This window comes from Panthera tigris, chromosome B2 (genome assembly GCF_018350195.1).
Source record: "Panthera tigris isolate Pti1 chromosome B2, P.tigris_Pti1_mat1.1, whole genome shotgun sequence".
Taxonomy (NCBI): domain Eukaryota; kingdom Metazoa; phylum Chordata; class Mammalia; order Carnivora; family Felidae; genus Panthera; species Panthera tigris.
This window is the reverse complement of record NC_056664.1, coordinates 83,553,860-83,564,549: the sequence shown is the minus strand read 5'-3', so window position 1 is coordinate 83,564,549 and position 10,690 is coordinate 83,553,860. Positions and strand designations below refer to the sequence as shown.

The 10,690-nt window shown below is 37.8% G+C and overlaps 1 pseudogene; it reads left to right on the top strand.

Moving 5' to 3' along the window:
- The first annotated feature begins 8,028 nt into the window (after positions 1-8,028).
- On the top strand, positions 8,029-8,143 carry LOC122238881 (annotated as a pseudogene).
- The last annotated feature ends 2,547 nt before the right edge of the window (positions 8,144-10,690 follow it).

The following is a 10,690-nucleotide window of genomic DNA, read 5'->3' as shown; positions in this document are numbered from 1 at the left end:
TGGCTTCTGAGAAAGCTAAGTACAAATGGACTGTATTTCATTGTGGAGTTATGCTAGAGATTTTAGGAAGACTAAGTCTTGATGTATTAAACCTCTGCATTGCTCTTTTTAGTTCCCAGTTTCAAGGCAGATCCAGATGGGAATATCAAATAAGAAGTGTCCATTCTACGTGTGAGACCCTTGACTGTACAAAGATATTTGTTCTTGAGAGAATAAACTGGCCTTATTCTATATCTCTTGTACATTACATGTGTTCGTTTCTAAAAAGGACTAACAAAACCTGGCTGCAAAACATAATTATAAATGGTAATCATTACATTTTCATCATATTTATGCAATAAATAAGTCTGTCAAAACTAGAGTCTGGGATTTGTAGTATGCTTCCCTCCTGTACTAATATAATTTATTTTGCTCCTCTGCTAATGAGCCTGGCTTTAGATAGGCATGAACATCAGTCTCAAATAAAAATTAAAAGTCAGTATATTACATTTCTCCTTCTGTTCCTTCTGCATATTACATTGCTCCATAAGCTCATTGATGCTGGAATTCTATCTCTCCTTCGGCACAATTTTCCTCTGTGGTATGATGCTATGAATATTTATGGTACAATAAAAATAATATAATAATAGGCATTTCCTAAACTTGGGCTGCATATATCTTCAGACAGGAGCTGGGAGGGCTATATCTGTTACCTCCCACTGGAGAAGATCTTTATGTCCTGTGAAATAGCTGGCTGTCCCAAAGACCTTCACTTCCATGTGAGTTAAATGGCTTCTGTACTGAAAAATTCTGAGAGGAATTTTTTCTTCTTCCATATATAGTTTTGACTATCATCATCTCTGAAACACTGCCAGATTTTTCTTACATTGAGTAGGCTTCAATTGATATCCTTATTCATCCTTCCTATGTCAACTACTACAATTCATTCTTTTATAGCCACCTTAAATCTTTAGTCTCTAAAATTCCAGGGTCCAGAATACTCTGAGCAGACTATTATCTTGCTCAGTGAAGCGGGACTGCTTTACCCTCACTCCTCCTCCATCACCTTAACTGACTGGATTTCTTTTCATTTATAAATTTAACTCAAATTGTTTTCTTTTTTCAAATATTTGCCAAACTTTCTCATTCCAGCCTATTTCCTCAGCCTGATATCTGCTTAGCTGCACATAATGCTCCTAATTTTGTGACTTTCAACATTGCCACATATCAGTTTCCCATTTATTCTCTGCCACCATTCCTCTTATCTAGTTTATTAATATGGTAGGAATTCATTCCATTTCCCATTAATGATTACTGAAGACGTCAGAGTTTCTTATCCTATCAGCTATTAAAGAAATTCTAAGGTTCACATCAAATGAACATCCTAATATTTTTTATTATAAAATTCCTGAGAATTGTTTTAAAGCTGTAAGATACCTCAGAAACACTTCTTCAACATTTGCTGTGTGTGTGTGTTTGTGTGTGTGTGTGTGTGTGTGTGTGTGTGAGAGAGAGAGAGAGAGAGAGAGAGAGAGACTGTAGAAAAGACAGAGATGGATACAGAGACAGAGACAAAGATAGGGAGAGCATGCACTTTAATACATTTTTACAGGTAATGTTGGAAGATAATTCTTCATGGGTCTCTCACATTTCTGCAAGTCTTAGGCCTTTGTTCTGGACTGTTATTTCAAGGATGTTAGCATAGCAAATAGCCTCAGGAAATAGAGGTAGTTCTTTCCTCTGGAGCAAGAGCAGTTGGTAGGTTGGTTGGTTAGTTGGTTGGTTGGTTGGTTGGGTTTTGGCGTTGGTGTTTTTGTTTTGTTTGGTTTTGTTTTATTGGTTGGTTGGTGGTTGGTTGGTTCATTGGATTTGTTGATTTTTGTTGTTGTCATTAATACTACTGTCCAGTACAACAAAAATATCTTTCCCTTTGGGTAAAAATCAGACATACTTTCTACCTGGTAGAAAGGATTTGGTTTTTCTAACTCAGGTTTTCTCCCTTGTATTGTAACCCAGTACATATATAGATATTACATGAACCTCTTTGTGCTCCCCTATGGGAACTGGAGCTTGAGGAACCAACATAAATACTGATATAACAGACATAGGAAATAATAAAGTTCTTTGTTTCTTATCCAAGAGATTGACTGCCTGATTGATCATCTTCTCTGAGCATCTGTGAAAGAGAGGTAGAATAACTTGTTAGGTGAAATCTCAAATCCCTCCATTTTTCTGAGAGATGGGATGCTTATGGAGACATGGCTTTCTCCAAGCAGAAAGATTAGGGTCTCACGGGCTATTAATAAGGGTAGAGGAAAGTTCATGTATCATTAAGTGGGTTAAGTAGGATCTTCCACTTTATAATCTTTTAATTAAGAGGAATTGAAGAGATGGTTTCAGACCAAGCACTAGGAAGTAAGTATAAAGACAACTACTAAAATGATGCCCAGGGTGTTGCTAATTCTCTTGTAAGAGGTGAAACTGGGCCCCCACCCAGTGATCATCCTCAGGTCTTTGGCTTTGCAATAACTGGTAGTAAAATTTTTCCTGGGGGTTGATGACAGAAAGTTCCACCACTTTTCATTCAAATGAGATGTGCCAAGGAAAAATACAGAGAAATTTATGACCTCTGTGGGCAGAAATCAGGCAAAGGATTAGAGTTTTTGTTAGTTGATTTGGGAGATGAGACATGAGGAATATAATGCTTAACTTGGGGCACATACTGCCTGTTAACAAAGAATGGCCATAGATGAATTGTCTTATGGCTTAGAGGCTTCTGTGACATAGCATGCCAACCCTAGATCTTTTCAAAGATGACAGTAATGGCCTCAGGGTTTTTTTGCAGTGGGTCTTGGCTACTTTGAGGGAGTTTTGTCCCTTTCAAGGATATTTCCTTGGGAAAGACAAACTCTTCTGAGAAACCATGGATGAGGCATTGACTAATATTGGGGTTCTTACTTCCCTGAATTAGCTTTACAGTGCTGATGGAAATGGCCCACTAACGAATGAGAATGGACCCAAGGAAATCTAGATAAATTTGTTTAGCAAGTTATGCCACCGTGAAAAACTCCCTTAGGCTTTATGTTGAAACTCTGCAAGAACTTACTAGTTGTTATTTTGATAATGTAACTGAAAATGCCCTAGACTAGAGTGAAATCTGTGAAGAAGAAGAAGAAGAAGAAGAAGAAGAAGAAGAAGAAGGGGAAGAAGTGGTGGAGGAGGAGAAGGAGGAGAAAAAGGAACAGGAGGAGAAAGAGGGAGAGGAAGAGGAAGAGGAAGAGGAGGAGGGCAGCATTACTCTGTATATTAAATACAAATGAGCCAAAGGAAATGAATTGCGCAGCTTCAACCAGAAGGCAATGTGACAATGGCAGTTGAATGAAGGGGCCCCCAAATCTAAAATATCGGGTGTCAGTAAGGATGATCTTGCTGCTCATATAGGGCTTTGGGTGGACTGAAAATATTAGAGGTTCATTTGGTTGAGCTACATGCTGTCACCACTGTTCAAATTTGAAAGCAAGTGTGCCTTGCCTTCTAATTCCTCCAGGCTCTCTGATTCTTCTCTGTTCATTACCCTGACTTAAGCCACTTTGAGAAAGATGGTTTGAATGAGTTCTAGGTGTGCTTGAAACACAAGTAGAACTACAGGCCATGTGCACCCATCTAGGTAAGCTGGAAAATTTGGGAAAAAAAGAAACTCAAACTTATATAAATCTTTTGGAGAAAGGTGCCCAACTCACAATCCTCTCTGGTTCCATAGGTGTAGGGGTATCCAGATTCAGGCAATAAAATTTAGGCTAGGTACACACTGGGGAAGAAGAGCTAATAAATTTTTGTGGATGAGACTCTTTGGGCCAATTCAACATACTATTAGGATTTCCACTGCTGAATGTACAGTAATGTATATTAATGTATTATACACATTTATGTATATTAATCTGTGTGCTGTGAACACTTATAAAATCCAGAGTGGATTCTCCCAATCAGGGAGTGTTACATATAGAAAGTTGCTAGTGGCACATATAAATCACTTCCCAATGTGTCTGCCTGTCCAACTCAGAGTGGTCCAACAAAAATATATATTTAATATCAGGAGGACAAATGGAAATCACAGCTTTGGTTAAATCTTAAAGTAGCAAGAGTAGGTTCCAATTAACACAACAAACCTATGGTCAGTGAAAAATGACAACAGGAGATAAAGCTTTACTTTAGATTATTGCTAACTGGATCCAGTTGTTGCTGCTATAGTCCTATAAAGGAATCCATTGCACAGAATGATAACACTTGGTGTTTTGTGTTGAGCAATGCCAGTACCTTCTTTTCTGTCCCACTGGTACCCAAGGACCAAGACCAAAGTGTCTTCATATAGTAAGACCTTCAATATACATTTGCAGTACTCATCTATGAGTACATAAGTTCCCCGTGCCATTTGCCACCAGGAATTGGGCCAGGATAATACTAATGCCTCTACTTTCTAACGTCTGAAGTTTTCACTAAAAAGATGAGTTGGGGGTTGGCAAGTCAGAAGCCTTTGTGTCAATGGCCTTGACTGCAGTGTTATTATATTTCTACCAACAAGAGTGGCTGATAAATCCCAACATAATTCAGAGGGCTACCAGCCATGGAGTATCTTGGGCCTATGTGAGTTTATATAAAAACTCTCAAACCTCCAGCAGTTAAGGAAAAACTACTGTCACTTTGCTATTCACCAAAGAGAGATCCAATAATTTATTGAACTCTTTGGGTATTTGAAGCAAGTGGGCATTCTACTTGGACCATTATATTGGCTAGACCACAAATAAGCATCCTTTGAATAGGGTCCAGACCAAAATGTATGCTGGAAGCTATCCAATGAGCTTTCCATGTTCTCTAAACTACTATCCTCTTGAAGCTGCAAGTGTCTCTGACTGACAGTTTTGCTGTCTGGAGTCTCTGGCAAAAGGAGGCACCCTACATTCAGAGATGTTTTTTGATATTTTGGGTTTGTTGCCTCCATGACATAGTTACCCCTTATGGAAAGCAGCAATCAGCTGCTATAAGACTCTACTTAAAACTGCACACTGATTCCTTGAAGGCTTTGTGACTTTCCAGCCTAATATTACCATTTGGGGTTGGGTTGACTTGGATTCAATGTGTAACAATGGCTAACAAGGAAGGGTCCAATAATCCTCACTTGTCAAATAGAAATGGTATATTCAAAAATAGTGCTTGCCTGGCCCCTATAGCATCTTTTCTTTATGTGAAAAGAAAAAAAAATGGTAATCATCTCTCTGAGGAAATCTTTATCCTCCTCTCCACCAATTGAAGCAAAGCTGTTGGCTTTGGGTCCTTGGATCCAACAGGATCCTTGATTCACGGAGGTTACCCTAAATGCCTAGGCCTTGTTCACTGATATTTCATCTAAACTGACACTTGATGGTATCCACTGGACTGCTACAGCTGTACAACAGCAACACCAGCTATGCATAACTGAACATGGACATGATGGTTCAATTCAGTTAACCAATACACTCCTTGATGAAACTCATTTTATGTTTACTGCCTCTTGAGCTGCTGCTAGTAGTCTAGATTATTTATTCTGCCACCTGGTGAACTACAGACTGGCAGATTAGAGACATCTCTTTAGGACTACAAACTGTGGAAGCAAACCATACTGCTTATTGAACCATCTGGGCCAATCATGGAGGTGCTTACAATGATCGGTGAAGACCTGTTCTTTGATGAGACCAAGTGGAATCAGTATGCTGCATTGTCTAGAGTGTTCCTGTTCTTGTCTACATTTACCTCCTACCAGATATGGCAACATATCCATCGCCATACATTGAGCACAAAGTCAAGGAGTATAAGTTTAATTTTTTTAATGTTTATTTTTATTTTTCGAGAGAAAGAGAGACAGAGAGGGAGAGACGGAGGAACAAAGAGAGAGCGAGTCACAGCATCTGAAGCAGGCTCCAGGCTCTGAGCTGTCAGCACAGAGCCTGATGTGGGGCTTGAACTCATGAACCATGAGATCATGACCTGAGCTGAAGTCTGAGGCTTAACTGACTGAACCACCCAGGCATCCCAAGGACCATGAATTTATAATCTACATTTTACCACAGCATGCCAGACATATGAATCTTACCATAAGTATATGTGTTTGTCCTGTGGTAGGAGAAGCCACAGCAAATTGGGTTTTGCACTCACCTGTTCAAAGCATATTGACTAAACCAAACTATGGAGCCCTCTCAGGGGGATCAGCAATGCCTCACAGCTCTTGACATTTTTTTCAGATTACAGTTCCATATCTGATCAGCATAGTCTGACACATTACAACGGCTCTTTAAACTAGTCTATGTCACATGTTCAGCTTTATAGACCACTTACAGACTTATACTGGTGCATCTTTTATCTAAAGGTCACATGACAATGAGCTAATAATTAAGCGATTCAATGGACTTCCTATACTACATAAGAACCACAGGCATCTTGTATTGTAGAACATTGGAATAGTCTCAAAAATTGACTTAAAAAGGTTTCTGGGTATATCTGCCTCATGTCTTCCTCATTTACACACCTTAGTGTATCACTTTGCCACCAAATAAAGCTGTGCTCAGAAATGGGTCATCTCTTTTCAGTCACTGCTCCCAAAAAGGATAAAATGATTAGATAGATTGATAGATAGATAGAAATAGATTATAGAGCTAGAGATAAAGAGATAGAGATATAGAGATAGAGATGATAGAGATAGATAGAGAGAGAGAGAGAGAGAGAGAGATACAGATTTTGGAACTCCACCCTGACCATTATTGAGCATGGTACTTTTTGCTTTCCCCTAATATCAACTCGGGGATATCTTGGTTTGTACAGTCTCTATTTAATTCTTATTCAACCACCTAGATTATCTTAGAAGAGTGGCATAGTTACATTATAAAGATAATGACCACTTGGTTGAGTACATTGCTTGTTAAGTTGCCTACAGTAGCCCATACTGGCCAAAGTAAGGGAAATAACAGAGCTTTATAATTTTAATTAAATTGTTCTTATAACTTTTGTACCTGTCCCTTCAAAATTAAAACTGTGACTGTCAGGAGGGGATGATTGAGAAAAGGTAAAGTTACAGCTACTGTAATGGTATACAAGTATTTCAGGCACTGGAGGAGAGCAACAAACTGTCACCTGGGCAAGATCATCTTAGACCCTTGGAAAGACGGATGGCAAAGGAACATTAATATTTCTTTTTTCCTATAGATCACTCCTAGAGCCTTCTTCAAGAAAAATCCTCTTGTGTATCTTTTCCAAACTAATAAGCACTTAAATTTAATTGATTTCTGGGTCTGTAAGTTCCTATAAGGAAGCTCTGGCCACCGTTTGATTGCCATTCATCTTAAAATTACCAAAAAGTCTATCAAAAGAGAACGTGATAATCCTAGTCCCTATACTTCCCAGTAAAATTCTTGTAAACACCTTTAGTTATCTGTTTCATCCATATTTCCACTGCTGCAGCAGAGTGATTCTCTGGAATGGATGAAGGTTATCTGGCTGATGGTGTACATAAGACAGAGTGGAGTAACTGTCCTCAAACATTACCTACAAAAACAATGTCTAGACTGAAGTATTCAAACTGAATTGAGAAACCTGAGACCTACCAGATGGCTAGGAGGCCACAATGGGGCAATGTCAACTTGTGATCTTGGATGATATAGATTCCACTTTAGGAGCTCCAATAATTATAAATGGCTCCATCCTTTTAGGGACATCAAGAGTACTTTTGGGATTATAGGTCTTGTGTGGAAGCCAAGTATTACCTTATTTCTTTCCCATAAAATTATTATTGTCCTCTTAAGAGTAATCACAAGAGGTCTCCAAGTTAAAAAACACTCCCAGTGGGTAATGTAACCCTTAAATGACTGCATTGTATCTCCAAAATGAGCTACACTTAGTTGCTTGGGGAGCCTTCTAGAGGGATAACTGATTTGCTACTTATACCAATGTCATAGTTTTCCCTACAATCTGAGTCATAGTAGGAAAAATTAGAATTAGAAAATTGTATTAGACAAGGTGATATAAGTGCTTGCTTCAGCAGCACATATACCAAAATTGGAATGATACAGCGAAGATTAGCATAGCCCCTGCACAAGGATGACACACAAATTCATGAAGGAAAAATTGACACAAAATTTCTCTTCAATATTAGTTGAGGTGATCAAAGATACCACCTCAGTCCTGGAATGTATTCAGGTTAACCTTAACTCAGTGGCCAGGCTTGTTATAGATGATATTGGCCATAAATTTTTTTCTTGCAGGGCAAGGTAGAGTCTGTGTGATCGCTGATATATCCCACTATACCTGGATTAGTGCCTTGATCCAGATGGGAAGGTCAAGGTGGAAACTTAAGGAGAAATACACCTGGATTTCTAAGGTAGATCAAGATGGTTTATAAGATTTGCTCACATGATTGGGTCTGGAACACTTGATGTTAATATTGAATATTGCCTTATCCTGCTGCTCAGAGTCCTACTGATAGTAACCTTAATTAAATATAGTATGAGACAAATTTAACAGATTTGGTCCTAACCTCTATGAGTCATTGATCAATGCACCTGACAGAGTGGTGTACTAGTAGGAAACTTTTCCAGTAGTCAAAAGAGTGTTGAATCAAGGGATAAGTATAGTTGGAAGACAATTCTCTGTGGGTCCTGCACGTTTACAGTTCAATACAACAAAGATATTGTTTCTCTTTAGGGCAAAGATCAGTCAGGTTTACTGCCCATTATAAAAGATTCATTATTCCTATGGTTGGAATTCTACTCCTCTTATATAACCACTATGTGTGAGCAGATATTTCACCCATTTAGCATTGCCCTGTGGGACACCAGCATAAAATGCCGATACTCTGACTACTACCATTGCTGTGAGTAATAAAATTCTTTGTGTCTTATTCAGGGGTGTCATGTCTTCTGCCATCACCCATGAAACTGTAGCAAGCTAACTTGGCACATAGGTAGGGTAAAGTTTCAGACCCTTCTAAGTTCTTGACAGCTGTATGACCAGTGCCTACTAATTATGATTTCAGTTACATTAAGAAGAGTGAATTTTAGCCTACAGATCTTGTAGCTAACATTTTCCAAGGATACTAGACTTTAAAATAGTTAAGTAAATAAATGAATGTGGTTATCTAGAAGGTTATTCTGTATGTCCTGAGGGGAAATCTGGTTTCCATTAAGAGGATTTATGTTAATAATTTGGAGAAATTTATACAAAATATGGAAAATGCCCAATGACACAAATTGTTCTTTGATGTTTGCAGATAGTTTGAAGTCTATGGATTTTTTATTTGAGAGCCCTTGCTCTAAAAGAACCTACTCCTCTGGAGTAGAGGATGAGTATGCTTCTTCTGGGCCAAGCTTCTGGCATCTCCTAGGAATAATCCAAATAGGTTACAATATCTTCTCACTGAATTCTAGGAAATACAACATACTGATAATCAGAACACTAGAATGCTTGAAGAAGATTTATTGCTATATAGATGGGTATGTATATATTGGTATATTATAGATACGGAGTCATATGACTCAGATAAATTCCAAGAAATAGAAAATCATTACCCATTTGGAGTGAGTTATATAACCATCCCTCTAGCATGAGTTGTTTAGTGAAACATAGCAAAGAATGGTCGGACAAACCTTAAGGAAATGTCTTCCTATAATTCCTTATTCTTACAACAAAATGGATCGACACTTGTAATGTTAAAGTTCCCTTCAGAAATTGTGAGGTAAAGATGTACTTGGGAAAAAGTATTTAAAATTTTCTTCTTTGTGGGTATTAGAAAAAGGTACTCAGAGTAGGAAAAGGTTATTAGCTTGCTATTAGTCAATCCCTGCTGAGCACAGTAGAACATAAAATAGGAATAAAGAAAGGAAGTCAGCTCTCCAATCCCAGCTGCAGGCTGATGAATCAGTTAGTGATTAATTGTTGCTACTAGTAATTGAAATAATCATATTTCAGAAAGAGGGGAAAAAGCATTTGATCTCTAAAATGCTTTTGCCTAAAAATGTAATTGCTGCAATATTATTGGATGTCTTAAAAAGAGACATAAAATTCTTAATGTAAAACTAAAATGACCATGATTCCCAAGATTGACCTAACATCTGGCATTAGGTTTTGAAAACCCTCCTCTGACTGTCAAAACACTAGCCCTCTTATTTTCTTATATACATTTCTTTTAAGTAAAGTTTGCTTTATAGAGAAGACAGCATAATGTAGAATGCAAAACAATAACAAACTAATACACATTGTCTTAATTCCAGTAAAGCCAGTGAGTTCACATTTACTCCCCCCAAAATGGTGCTTATATTTTTAAAGTAATGTTAATGTCTTAATCAACAGACTTTATCATGTTCCAAATTCTAAATGTGTATGGCCCTATGCCAAGGATCCGGGGAGTCACTGCCTTCAAGTAGTTTACTCCTTAATTGTGAAGATATAGCATGTACTTAAAGTGTTACCAATCAGTATGGTGCAGATGAGTGCTATAGAAAGATTTCATGAAGTTATAAATTTGCATTTGGTGAGTACTTAACAAATTCAGGCCTTCTAGAAAGTTTTTTTTTTTTTCAAAACTAATCTCCACAATCATCCTGAGATGAAAGTATCATACCTATTTTATTTTATTTTACTTTACTTTATTTTATTAAGTTTATTTATTTATTTTGAGAGAGAGAGAGAAAGA